At 43.9% G+C, this 13,930-nt stretch overlaps 1 protein-coding gene across 5 annotated transcripts in view; it reads right to left on the bottom strand.

Moving 5' to 3' along the window:
* Positions 1-13,930, bottom strand: part of FYCO1 (FYVE and coiled-coil domain autophagy adaptor 1) — an 825,109-nt gene that overhangs the window by 376,976 nt on the left and 434,203 nt on the right. The window lies entirely within an intron of this gene.

Below are 13,930 nucleotides of genomic sequence, written 5' to 3'. Positions count from 1 at the left end.
GTGATCCCGTTTACCGGTGGGCAGCTCTGCGCTGTACTTTACTCTGCAGATGAGGCCGAAACCAAGCTGGGGCTGGGGCCGGGACCTGGGGCTGGGCTGTGCTGTGGGAGGAATAGTCCGCTTCTGCCTTCTGCCTGCCCTTTCTCTCGGCGTTCGCGGCTCGCTTGGCAGGGGGAGGCGCAGGCTCCCGCCGAGCCGTTTGCTCCGTGATCCCTCTGTGGCGGCGGTACCTCGGCTTAGCTGCTCTGGGTGAAGCCCCCCCGCTGTGTGGAAATTGCGGGGGGGTAGCAGGCTGGGAGCTAGGAGCTAAAAGTCGGATGCCGATGCCGGTGAGCCAAGACAAGAGCAGCCGGCGTCTCCCTTGCGTCCTCCTCGCACACTCGCTGACTCAGGATCGGCGTGAAAATAAGTCCAGCAGGGGGAATTGGGAGCACACAAAGTCAGCAGATCCCAAGCCTCAATATGTATGTAACAGCACTCCCCCTCAGTCAAAATGTCGCCAAAAATGTTCCCGCGGCTCCTGCCGCTACAGGGTGACTCACTGCGGCTCCCGCCGCGACCGGGCCATTCCCCAATTGTATTCGCGGCTAGAATGCTTTTTGTTTGGAGCGGCTGTAAACCGTGCCGCTCAGACCTGGTGCCGCTGCTGTAAGGACCTCGATGCCCTTCCTTTCCTTCCCTGCCCTACCCTATCCTACTCCACGGGTAGCAGGGGAGCAGGAGAGCAGGGGAGCAGGGGACGGGGGAAAGACACCAGCCAAGAGGACGCTTCACCCGAGCTGCAGAGGGGGAGAAGCGAGGTGAGGTGATTGAAGCTGGTCAAGAGCCTCCCAGCGCGTCCTCTCGCTTGCTCGCGTCAGTCCGCAGCACAGCACAGCACTCCGGAATCTACTACTTCTGCCTCACTACGCTCCCACAAGCTCTGGGTTACTACGTGATCCGCCTTCTACTACGTGATCCCAATCTGAGTCTCTCAGGATTCCTTCGACGTCGAAAAAGATGCAGTTGATGACGAAATCAGCTAGGGCGGAGAGTGCTTCCTCTTCGTCGACGAAGACCATCCCGCCGTCGACGATGGCACCGTCGACGACGATAGCAGTGCCTCTTTTGTCGCCGTCGACTAATCTCTCATCTACGATACCAGCGACGATGACTGGACATACCTTGTCGACGACAAGCCACCTCCCGCCGGTGCTTCTGCCGTCGACGACGGTCCAACTCCCGTCGACGTTTCCACCGTCGATGACAGCAGCTGCTTTGAAGACAACAGCATAGTCAAACATGGTTTTTCCGTCAACGACGTCGATGCTGACCAAGTAGATGGTAACTTCTGTGATTGCTGTTTCTGCTGTATCTGATTCACCGTCTATGTACATCTTGTCAATGGTGAAGCGTAAGAGACCTACATCTCTATAAACAACACCAGTTTTAACATCAAGGAACTCGCCTACGCTCTCATCGTCGAGAAACTATTTCCAGGAGGTTTCTCATATTTCACCCTTGCCTCCTAGTCACTAATTGGAAGAATCAGAGGACGATGGACTTTTTAGCCCAGCACGTAATCCTTCGCAACTCCGAATTAAATAGCAGGATGAGGAGGATGTGGAAGAGTACTATGAACTTTTTTGCGTCATTACGAGGTCCTCAAGCGACCCCATTGCAACTGGAGCCTATGGTGCAAATGCCTATAGCCTTTGTACAATACCTGACGGCTATGTTACAGGACCATCATGCACGTTTTCCACCAACTGCGCCTGTTTCGGCACAACCTACGTGGCCTCCTGTCTTGAAGATTGCAGGTCCATCTGTCCCTACTGATGAACCTCAGGATGTTTTACCTGTACAGCATCTAATCCAGGATGATGATGACGATACTGTTGCGGTGGATGGTGAACTACCAAAATCGCCCACAACTGTGGATGAATGGGATGATTACCTGATCCCTACGCCATCTTCGCCAGTTCCTCGGGCAGTAGATTCCCCTCCTGAGGATATTGGAGGTTTTCATACTATTATGAAGAGGGCTGCAATCCGTTTTCACCTTACTGTTACAGTGAAACAATCTGATTGCTTCCTTTACGATTTTAAAGACCAGTGTAGGAAGTCCATCCGTTATATCCCTAGAATAGATCATATCTGGGAAGAAGAAATCAAAATAATGAAAAATCCATTTTCAGTGCCTGCGATTTTTCCTAGAATCGATAAAAAATACAAAGCACCAGTTGATGCTCCGGCATGCCTGTCCGGTCATCCTAGACCGGATTCCGTTATTTCACAGGCTGCTCAACGTAGATCTCGGAATCCATCCATTCCTGTTACAGCACCGCCAGATAAGGATGGGAGGAGGCTTGATAATATCGGTATGCGGTTCACCACAATGGCGGGTGCTTCGGTTTGTGCCACAAACTTCCTGGCAATTATAGGAAGATATGACCGCCAGCTATGGTCGGACATTGCTCCATATCTCGATTTCTTACCTGATGAAAAGAAGCAGGTGGCAAGAAAAATTCTCCTGGAAGGAGAAAGTGCTGCATCTGAAATAATTGATATATCTATGGACCTAGCCTCCCTAGGTTTTCGTCAACTAGCTGGAGCGGCAGTCCTCAGACATCAGGGATGGTTGAAATTTACCACCTTTCTCCCTGAGGTCCGAACAAAGATTTTGGACATGCCATTCGATTGAGATGCGCTCTTTGGCAGGCACATAGATGAGGCTCTGCAAGACATCAAAAAAGGTACTGACACTGTCAAAGCCCTTGGCAAGTTACAATATAGGTAGGTTCCTTTTCGAGGATCCTGTGGCAGATGATCTTATTCCTTTTGTGGTGGCTATCAAAGATACCAGTACCAAGGCTATCAGAGAAGGTATAGCTATCAACAACAGCAACAGATGCAGTCCTACAGGAACCCTCCGGCTGCTGCTTAGAGACAGCAGAATAGAAGACGACGGTGCTGCTAGAAAGCAGTGACGACTTCCTAGCACCTGCAGCAGCTCTACCACACCCTACATCCCAGATTTCGAACATTTCCCAACATCTTAACAATTGGAAACAATTGACCACCGACAAGTGGGTCTTGGATATTCTCAAATTTGGGCACACCCTGGAGTTTGTCAGCATTCCTCCTCCTCACCCACCTTTAAAGAAACATCCACCACATCTTGCTCTTCTCAGGAAGGAAGCAAAAACCATGATCTTGAAAGGGGCGATAGAAAGACTGCCTCGCTCTCAAGTGGGGAAGGGGTTTTATTCCCGCTTTTTTCTAGTAAAGAAAAAGTCAGGGGAATGGAAACCTATACCTGGATTTAAGAAAGCTGAACAAATATCTACAAAAGAAATCCTTTCGCATGGTCACACTTCAGGAGATCCTTCAGCTTCTGGATCATGCAGACTTCATGACAATGTTGGATCTCCAGGATGCATACTTCCACATCCCTATTCACCCCAAACATCGGAAATTCCTCTGTTTCACTGTGGCAGGTGAACACTTTCAATTAAGAGTCCTCCCCTTCGGTCTCCGCTCAGCCCCAAGAGTATTTACAAAATGCCTGGCCCCGGTGGCTGCTCACCTCAGACTTCATGGCATACAACTTTTCCCATATCTGGACGATTGGCTGATAAAGGCTCCTTCTTTTTGGCGGGCTTCTCAAGCAACGTCCACATGTCTTCAACTGTTTCAATCTCTGGGACTGTCACTCAACGGCCAAAAATCAGTTCTTCATCCTTCTCAAAGGGTTACATTTCTGGGGCAGTCTTGGATACTATCCAGGACAAGGCATTCTTGTCAAAAGAAAGGCAATCACGTCTGATTTCTCTGGCATCAGACCTCTGAAGAAGACAGTTCACTTCTGTGAGAATCTTCACATCTTTCCTAGGAATACTATCCTCAGCAATACTGTTGGTACCTCACACCCGTCTCAGGATGAGGCCGATCCAGGAGGGATTAACAGTCAATGACTGCAAATCTTAGGGTCGTTCGACGATCTAGTGAGGATAACTCCAACTCTGCGGGAAGCGCTGCTTTGGTGGCTGCGCTCCAGGAATGTCGAACCCGGCTTACTTTTCTTCCTTCTGTGCCGGAGTTCATTCTGACTACAGATGCCTCCTTAGAAGGGTGGGGTTCACACCTTCAAGATCTTTGCATAAGATGGCAAAAATGCATATCAACTTCTTAGAGCTTCGAGCCATTTTCCTGGCGTTGCAGTCTTTTCTCCCATGCCTTCAACGGTCATCAGTTCTCATCAGAAACGACAACACCACTTGCATGCACTACCTAAATAAGCAAGGAGGTACTCGTTCACACATTCTGTCTCAAGAAACTCAAAGCATTTGGGAATGGCTTCTTTCTCACAACATCACGATAAAGGGTCTTTTCAAAGCTTTTTCACCCATCATTGCTCCTCCTCCAGAATGGAAGCTTAACCTGGTTTTAAAGCAGCTCATGAAGCATCCATTTGAGCCTGTTCATAAAGCTGACCTCATGTACCTCTCCTGGAAAACGTCTCTTTAAGTGGCACTGACCTCTGCTCGAAGAGTCAGTGAAATTCAGGCTTTTACTATCAAACAACCTTATTTAAAATTCACAAATGATTATGTTCTCCTCAGAACTAATCCAATGTTTATTCTGAAGGTTCCCCCTACATTCCATCTTAATGAGCTTGTTATACTGTGTTCGTTCTTTCTTTCCCAATCTGTATTCCTCTGCTGAAAAGACTTTGCATACCTTGGATGTTAAAAGGTGTCTGAAATTCTATATTTCACGTACTGTGTCCATCCGAAAATCGGATCAATTGTTTATTTCTTAAGGTGGTGAAAAGCCAGGAACAGCTGTCACTAAATCCACTATTGCAAGGTGGATTGCATCTGCGGTCCAATTCTGCCATACTAAAGCTGGGCATCCTTTGTCTGTGAAACCCAACGCTCATTCCATAAGGGCAGTGTCCTCATCTACTGCACTTTTTGCCGGAGTACCTTTGGAGAAGATTTGCCATGCTGCTCGGCATTACTGTCTCGATCTGGTGACAGAGGCTGAATCAGCTTTTGGTCAAGCAGTGTTGCAAAACCTCTTTAAATAAGGTAAGCCTCTGTAAGGAAGTTATTAGGTCATTTCTTTTTAACAAATACAAGGTGTATTGTTTCTTTTCTATTTTTGATACTGTGGTTCATATATATATATATATATATATATATATATATATATATATATATATATATATATATCTATAACCAGATTCAGAGGAAAAGAGAAAAAATTGAAATTCATCAGAATTAATTCATCTATACATCAAGGCATTGATCAAACAATTCAGAATTATTCATATGTAAAATTCCATATTTCCCATCTATAGGAAATTGTACATATCATCTGTTGTGTTTAAACCGTTAGGCCATTTGCAGTCGAACTCTAAAATATATTTTGTTTCAAATTGCCTCAACTGCCGCTCTCTATTGCCGCCTCTTCTAGATTTGGCAACAGCATCGATTACATAATAAGACCTTCTTCCGGTTGAACTCAGGAAGGAAACAAACCTATTATTGTTCAGGAAAAAGCTGAAGACAGTGCTTTTTGTGGAGGCGTGGGGACCTCTGTGATCGCTTTTTCCCCTACTGATGTTGTGTATCCGCTGACAGCGCTTAGATACCCCAGGGTGATATAGCGCTCTACAAGCTTATAATAACATAACATAACATAAGACAAGCAATTGATGTCATTGGCATGGGTTCGCTTAAAATGTCTAGCCACAGGATATGCTACATCACTGTGGAGAATGGCTATTATATGCTGCAATATTCTGACGTGCACCTGTAGCTTCATACTACCAATGTACTTAAGCCCACAGGTGCACGTCAGAACATATACAGCATATTCGGTTTTACAATTGTACGAACCCTGGATAAAAAATGGGGTTTCACTAAATGGAGTAGAGTATTGAGACATGTTGCAACCAAATTTACACGCCCTGCATGATGTGCATTTTCTGAAACCTTTGATGGGATGTAACCAGGAGGTGACCTTTCTTATTTCTGGTGATACTTTATCCAATGCTGTGCCCATAGTGCTTCCCCTTCTAAAGGTAATGACAGGTTTGTCCGCTACTCTATCTCGAAGGATGTTATCAGAGAGCACTATTGGCCAATGTTTGCTGATAATACTTCTCACCTTGCGTTCATCCCTATTATATGTGGTGATGAGTCTGGGAGTATTTTTAATTGTATATTCTGAAAAGGTCTCAGGTACTCCTGTTGTTACTAGTTGTTGGTCAAAAAGGCTGGTTCTCGATCTTTCACCAGCCTTCTCTATTGCATTCTCAATTATTTTATCAGAGTATCCTCTAACCTTTAATCTACTCACCAACTCCGATTGACACTTAACAAAATCCACCTCATTGCTGCATATACGTTTTAACCTTAGGATTTCTCCATAAGGAATGCTTGCAATGAGGTGTTTAGGGTGAGAACTTGTTTGCATGCAAGGTGATATTTCCAGAGGTAGGTTTCCTATACAGGGTACTCTCAATTTTATCATTTTTGACATAAAGCCTTACATATAAAAATTCCTTTTCACTTTTGTGGATGTGAGAAGTGAATTTGAGATTGAGAGTGTTTTTATTTATCTCATCTATGAAACAAAGAGCCTCTTCTTTAGACCCCTTCCACAACATAAAAACATGATCAATGTACCTTAATAGGTGTAAAAAGGGGCGTGGCCTCTTTACACGTCTCTGCAAGGCAGCCCCCTGGCACATACTGGAGGTTCCTGGTGGGCTACTTGGCTCCCAGGGACCCCCAGTATTCAAGGGGAATTATTTCCCCCTCTGCAAACGTTTGCAGAGTGGTGCCTTAATTTTTTGGGGGGGATCGGCAGGGGACACGTATCTCGTGATTTAAAAAGAAAAAAACAGACTTATGGGGTTAGGATGTTTCTACCCTGCCCCCTTTTCGCGTTTTTCGCATTTCTTTTTCTGTTTTCTTGTGCCTCGGTTCTACCGAGGCACAAGATGGCTGCCAACACTTCCTGGTTTGGACTGTTGACAGACAGTTGACATCCAATCAGCATGCAGCTCATGCTCAGGAAGGTACAGAGTACAGTACAGAGTACGGTACTTCATCTCTATATATATCTATGAATTTACTTGTGATTTTCTCAGGAACAACTGAACGGATTTACACCATTTAACAAAAAGGGTAATCTGCGAACCGATCTCTACCGTTTTGCCAAATTTGGTGTAATTCCGTTCAGCCGTTCGGGCTGTAGTCTTGGCTAAAGGTCCTGTGGAAAATTGCATGGGGAAAACACGTTTTGGGACCCCCCTTTTTCCTCAGCCCCCGCTTCACGTATCACCTCCAAACTTTCAGGGAGCGGACCGGAGCAGGCCATCTTCTTGGAGAATTTCGCGAAGATTCGTTGACCGGCGCCAAAGTTATTCCAAATAGAATGTTGCGGATTTCCTATGGAAACTAGGTCCTAACTAAAACTACCTATTGGCGACCGCCAGTAGGTAATATATATAAATATATATATATATATATTTTTCTGAAAATTGGTTCCCTCTTCCCGGCTCTCGCAGCGCTCGCTGTGGGTGCGATCTCCTGTGGCTGAACCACGCCACTTTGTATTTGTGCAATACTCCATCGTTGAAAGAAAAACAGGCCGCACTCCCGAAGTGGAGTTTTACACTTTTTTTTATTTCTTTACATAAACTTCATTATAGAAAGGGCCGATAGCGTGTCAGATCTGACACGCTATCAGCCCTTTCTATAATGAAGTTAACAAGGACCCACCGGGCAGACCAATTGTGTCGTCAGTCAATGGGTTGACTGAGCACTTTTCAATGTTTGTGGATAATTACCTTTTTCCCTTTGTTACCCAATTAGAGTCTTATGTTAAGGACATAAAGGACTTTCTGAATAAAATCACTGCAATCACCTGGGACTCCAGCTATGTGTTGATGGTACTAGACATTACCAGCTTGTACACTAGTATAAAACTTGAACATGGTCTCCTCGCTGTTAGGCACTATTTGTAACAACGGCAATTATGCTTTGCAAGGCATAATGAGATGATAATGGAATTTGCGGAATTCTGCCTGGTAAATAATATTTATTTGTTCGAGGAACAATTTTTCAGGCAGGTATCTGGAACCACGATGGGCACCTACTTTGCCCCCAGCTTTGCGAACTTGTTCGTAGGCTGGTGGGAGGAGCGGGTGCCCAGACAAGGTCAGACTCCCAATGGAGGCAGGGTCATTCAGTGGCATCGGTATATTGACGATCTTTTCATCGTGTGGCAGGGGACGGTGGAGGAGGCCGGTCTTTATATCGATGTCCTGAATGACAATGAATATGGTCTGCAATTTTCGGGAACAGTTAATCCGGTGGCAGCGGACTATCTGGACCTTAGAGTCTTTGTGGAGGATGGCAGGCTGCAGACGGCTCTTTTCCGCAAACCGACTGCTGGTAATTCAATTCTTTATGCCAGTAGTAATCATCCCCCTAAGCTGGTACAGAGTATCCCTTATGGTGAATTATTGAGACTCCGCAGAAATAGCTCCAGAGAAGAAGACTTTGAGGAAGCTGCTAGGGAGTGTGTCAAGAAACCATGGTAAAAAGCTTAGAAAAGGTGAGATTGATCCCTAGAGCTAGAATCCTATTAGATAAAAATCTAAGTGAGACAAAAAAGATGGATGGCAAGTTCCGCATAATTACACCATACTCAACGGAAGCAAATGAACTAAAGAAAATGTTGCGAAGAAATTGGCACATTTTAAAAGCAGATGCCATTATTAAAGATGATTTACCAGCATTCCCTCTAGTAACATTTAGCAAGTCCAGATCCCTTAAGGATCTCCTTGTTAGAAGTCATTTGGACAAAATTCCGCCTAAGGTCGGGACACTAAGGGATATGAAAGGCTTTTACCCCTGCAATAAATGTAAGGCCTGCGCAGGGAGCAGGAGAGTTCTGTCTTATGCCCTCCCAGATACAAGAAAGGTGAAGACTATAAGAAAATTCATGACCTGCCGCACCCCATTTGCTGTCTACTGCCTGGTCTGCCCATGCGGGCTCAGGTATGTAGGGAGCACTGTACACCAACTAAAGATCCGAGTATTGGAACACATGAGAGCAATAGATAAGGTGGATCCCTCATATCCGGTGGCGAGGCATTTTGCCGAATGCCATCAAAAAGACAGAAACAAATTGCAGTACTTTGGGCTAGATTTCGTCCCATATAGTATCAGGGAGGGGGATCGGCTACGTAAACTACGCCGCCTCGAATCGAGGTATATCAGTGACCTCATGACTAAATTCCCAAGGGGTATGAATTGTGGTGAGGATCTACTGGTCCATCTGGGCACATGAATAAATAGCATAGATTGCCTTGTAGTTCCAAGCAGATTAGTGTAATGATCAGAAATTAGATGGGGTCTCCCCTTTATAATGGGCATAGGGTTCAGATGAGGTTCGCTATGAGTCAGTGAATTGAAAGTCTGGTTAACAATGTAATACTGATTTGTATATGATAGCCTTTGCCTTTGAACGTGAATTAGGCAGTAATTGATTTAAATGGGGGGAGTGTTTGAAGAGTAACAAAAGAAATGAACTAAGGATTATACTATGGGCTACTATAAATGTGAGGGGGGTAGCAGTTAAGATTTACACATAGGTGATTAATTTGAGTAAAGTAATTGAATTCTAGATGTGGAACTTTAATGCAATTTTAAATTTTGGGTTTTAGAAGTTATACATCCTATGATTTGTAGAAGGGACAATTGCCGATATACGGCATGATAAATGTATTTTGAACGTTGTATGCAGAGGAACCCTTTATTTTACGGGGCATTCTGCAGAACGTAACTTATTGGTTTAAGCAACTATTATATATGCTGCCTTAGCTCCCCTTGTTGGATACCTAGCTGGGGATCATTGCCGATGTACGGCTAGATTATATGTAACCTTGTGCAATGCAAAGAATATCTATTTTGCTGTGTGTAATGTATGCGCATCATGGTAAGAATATGTACTGCTGAAATTGGATAGATCAACTCCAAGATGGCGCTTACACTGGTATGGAGGTTACTTTGTCCCTTCTTTCTGTTAATGATGTAACCGGATGTAACGATAACTTTATTAAGGTTGAAATTTCCTGGTGCAGTGAACACCAACGAAGGATACAAGCTGAAAAGCGTCTGTTTGCATCCCATTAAAGACGTTCTACTAAACGTTCCCCCGTGTTGAGTGCGGCTTATTTTGCAATAGATTCTGGCAAGATTCGAGCTTCATGTGTTAGCGGGGTTTCACTACCGCTGGCCGCACCTGCCGATGAGTGTTCCGTTTGAACAGTGAAGACTGAGCGAGAATATATATATATATATATATATGTCTTCCCATCTTGGAGTTAGAATGTTATATTACGTTACTGTATTGTGGTTACAAAGTATCTAATGTGTTTCTTATGATACCCACCATCCACTATACAACTATAGATTTTACTGCTAACTATTCTGATTCTAAGCATGTGAATCTATGAAAGATACTGGATAAGAAAACGAGTTACTTACCTGTAACTTCAGTTATCCAGTATTGGTATCACTCATAGATTCACATGCGACCCACCCTACTTCCCGGAGAGGCTTAACTTATTGCTATTATATACTTACTGTCACTTGAGCTACAAAACTCTGAGGGTTTGCCTCTCTGTGGAGTGTTCTAAGAGGGTGCTGGAGCATGATTAGCTGTTTTCCAGATGTGGTTCTTTTTACAAAAAGACTAGGATAGGCTAATGTAGTGACTTTACTGTCCATTGTAGCCTATTGTATAATGTTTTATTACTATTATGTATAGATTTTATTTGTACCGCGAGACTCCCACCTCGATGGCAGGGATGATTCTAAGCATGTGAATCTATGAAAGATACCAATATTGGGTAACTGAAGTTACAGGTAAGTAACTCGTTTTCATATGTGGATGGGGGAAGGTTAGCATACCGATGACTTACTAAATTCAAATGCTTGCATAATGTGAGTTACGTCCTCGTTACCCAAGTACCACAGGGATGAGGAAACCCAGATACATTTTAGGTTCGTGTTGTAAGAAGATTAGGTATGCAACTACGTAGGTCCTAAAGAAATTGCCCTTGATCGAATCATGACATATTAAGACATGAAACATGTCAAACAGTAGTTTGATCTATGTACACTCACTTGATCCTACACCATATAGTATACCTTCTCATCTGAAAAATGTGGATTATTATGTTCAGCAGTTTCTCATACTGTTTTTAACTGAATCCCTATTAAATAAATAGCCACATGTCTATGGTTGATTTTAATTCACTTTTTTCTCCAATCTTCTCACTCACAGACTGAAGCACATTCACTTCCCCAGTCCTACATTGGCGATTAAAAAGATATTCGGCAAAACGTCCTCTTGTGGGGCCCGTTGGGCATTGTGGGGCCAGCCCGATAAGGCTCAATGCCCATTGATGAAGCATTCCACCATCGGGCGGGTGAGGGCACTTGCTCCTAAGAGCACATACTCCCAGTGACGATACCCAGGCCCCTATTGTGAGTCTGTTGAGTCCGTGTGGAACAGTATACCCCTACTTACACTGATCAAATTGAATACTGACAGCTCAGACAGATTAAATAACTGGATATAATCAATTTCCAGAAGCTGCAGTCAAGAGAAATTTACAGCACAGAAGCAGTTTGTATCCTCTTAACAAATAAGCTTAAGAGGGATTACTCTAGAACAAAATTAATAAACTAAATCTTGGAAAGAGATTATCCAAGAAAATGTACTGTGTAAAGCCCAAGCCCAAAAGACTGAGTAGAGCAAGTATAAATTGAAATGCTAATGTGATAATCCAGCCTCAACACTTGATAGACAACATAGTTAGGAGCCCTTGACATCCATTATGCAGGTTCACTAGGGGGAACCATGCCTGAATTACAAAAGGCCCAAAGGGTCCTCCTGCCAATGGGAAATTTGGTCATAAACATATACCTTTATGACCGAATTTACCTTTTTTATACACGTCAGGAATTCACAGAGCCGTTTCTGGAAAATGTATGTGCATTTACTACGGCAAGGTACGAAGTGGGTAGTCCAAGTAGTGGTTTGCTTGGAGAACACTCACAAACATGCATATTTCCAAACTTTTCTTCACCCCATTCCACCACAGAAATGGTCAATGATGTACTCCAGCCAAGGACTTGCGTAACTAGCCTTCTAGGATGGGAGGAGGCGGGGATCAACCCCAGATCTGGTGACGGTGTAGGGCATGACCTGGGCAGAGTAGTTACAGGAGTGTGAGGGGAGGAAGGGGAGCCTCCACTCCAAGCCCGCTTGATGATTCGTAGGTGCTGGGCCTCCTTGCAGTGAAGTGTGCATGTCGGGTTGGACGGGTGCTTTTCTCGGACAATCCCAGCATGTGCACTTGAACCCTCGCCTACCTCCGCAATATAAGAGCCTGGGGATTGCTGCCACTGCCCCCCAAGGCGCCAGATGAGCTCTGACAGCTCTTGACCGAGCCAATCCCTGAGCTGCTCTCTTCCTATTTTCTAAAAGAAACAGCAAGGGAGCAGCATGTAGATTGATTCAGGAGTTGCTGGGTGAAAAAGGGCCTGAGGGAGGTCCGGTCAGGTCATAACTGTCTCTTACATGCTCGCAGCACACAAGCACGCATGCACACAGGCACGAGCGGAGCCTGAAACTATGGAAAGACAAAGTCACCGATGATCGCCTGTTAAGTGCTGATAGTGAGACTGGGACTGGACAGTAAGTGTGCTTTTAGTTAGCCCTGCCTAAACCTTATTGTACGCAGTACGCTACATTCTACATCCTCAACTTAAGGACATTGGGGTGCTTACATGAGCACTAGATTACACTGTACATAACAGGTCATGTTTATAAAATATTAATGAAAAATGCAATAAATAAATCAAACCCAGAAAACACTTTAACTAAAAAAATTAAACATATTTAATTTACAAACGAAAAAATATGATTTGCAAACCTTGGATAATGTACCCTACCGTTCATAGGAGCAATTTAAATGTGATGATATGCAATTCTATAACAAATCTTACATGATATCCACGGAAGTGATCCATGGATCTCCTGAGAGGTAAGTGGTTCATGTTCATCACTACAAAAATCAATATAACTGTATGTTTCCAAACAGTCCACGGACTGCACATTTTTTTGAAAGTATATAATTAAAAATATAATAATAATAATGCTTATTTAAAAAGCCTATGCTGAAGGGACGCTACGGTAGAGATCAAAGGAAATCTACAACTTAAAAGGTACTGAAAATGACTGCCAAAATGCATCAGCACCACTGGAATGATGAGGCACCCATGATCACAGTTAAAGACAAGAAAACTTACATATGGGGTGCAGTAAGGTGGAAGTGTTGCCGACATCCATAAATGACCAACCAATTTCAGAGGTTTTCATGTTTATATTGTATATGTTCTCATCCATAATGTCCCGTAAAAATTATTTTTGGGTGAAAATAAATCTACATAAACATACCACATTCTCCTCACCCTAGTATCCCAGATTTCTTCTGTGAGAGAGGTAGATTGATAAAATAATGTCTCATCAACAGCTTTTGTAGTGGATGAAGTATACTGGAATAGACATTTAGAGTGCACAGTAGACATGACACACATAGCTAACCATAGACTCTGTTCATATGATATTGCAGTGCTTTAACAGCATCAGAAGCAGAGGGAGATTAGGGAGAAAGATTAGGAAACCAGAACAATAGAAATCAATTGTACTAATATATTGTCTTTGCAGCACGTGGCCATTCAACTTGATACCCAAAGTAGCTGGTACCTAAACCAACTGTGCACAAAGGGTGAAAGGGTTATTTATGTGGCTGTTTTAGTGCAAGGCTATAGCACCTGTCCGCACATTT

The sequence above is a fragment of the Lissotriton helveticus genome, chromosome 4_1 (genome assembly GCF_964261635.1).
Source record: "Lissotriton helveticus chromosome 4_1, aLisHel1.1, whole genome shotgun sequence".
In the NCBI taxonomy this organism is placed as follows: domain Eukaryota; kingdom Metazoa; phylum Chordata; class Amphibia; order Caudata; family Salamandridae; genus Lissotriton; species Lissotriton helveticus.
Note: the sequence above shows the minus strand (reverse complement) of the source record. Positions and strands in the feature narration are given on the sequence as shown.